This window comes from Antrostomus carolinensis, unplaced genomic scaffold, assembly GCF_000700745.2.
Source record: "Antrostomus carolinensis isolate BGI_N321 unplaced genomic scaffold, ASM70074v2 scaffold18172, whole genome shotgun sequence".
Taxonomy (NCBI): domain Eukaryota; kingdom Metazoa; phylum Chordata; class Aves; order Caprimulgiformes; family Caprimulgidae; genus Antrostomus; species Antrostomus carolinensis.
In genome coordinates this window covers 25,171-25,584 of record NW_010297776.1, presented here as the reverse complement: position 1 = coordinate 25,584, position 414 = coordinate 25,171, and positions in this window count along the sequence as shown.

Here is a 414-nt window from a genome sequence, read left to right as displayed (position 1 = left end):
GGGGGCTGCTGCTTCGGGGAAGACTTCGAAGTGTTTGGAATGAAAGAATTAAAAACAAAACAAAACAACACAAGCAGGCGCGGTACGAATCGTTCTTCCCGTCCCCGCGCTGCGGGAGGGTGTTTGGGTGCCGCTGTCACGGTGTGAATCCCGGGAACGGATCCCAGTCCCCGGGATGTGATGGTTCCCGAAGGGGCCCGACGGCTTCAGCAGCCGCTTCTTTCCAATGGATCCGCTGACAAAACAGCGGGCAGCGCTGCCAGGGGCTCTGACCTCAGTGCGTGCGCTGGTTTCAGTCAAGAGGCGCATGGGCTGGATCCTGCGCTTGTCCTGTGAAGGGACAGGAGCTGGACTCGGTGATCCTTGTGGGTCCTGTCCAGCTCACAAGTTCTGTGGTTCTTTCCGCCGCATCCG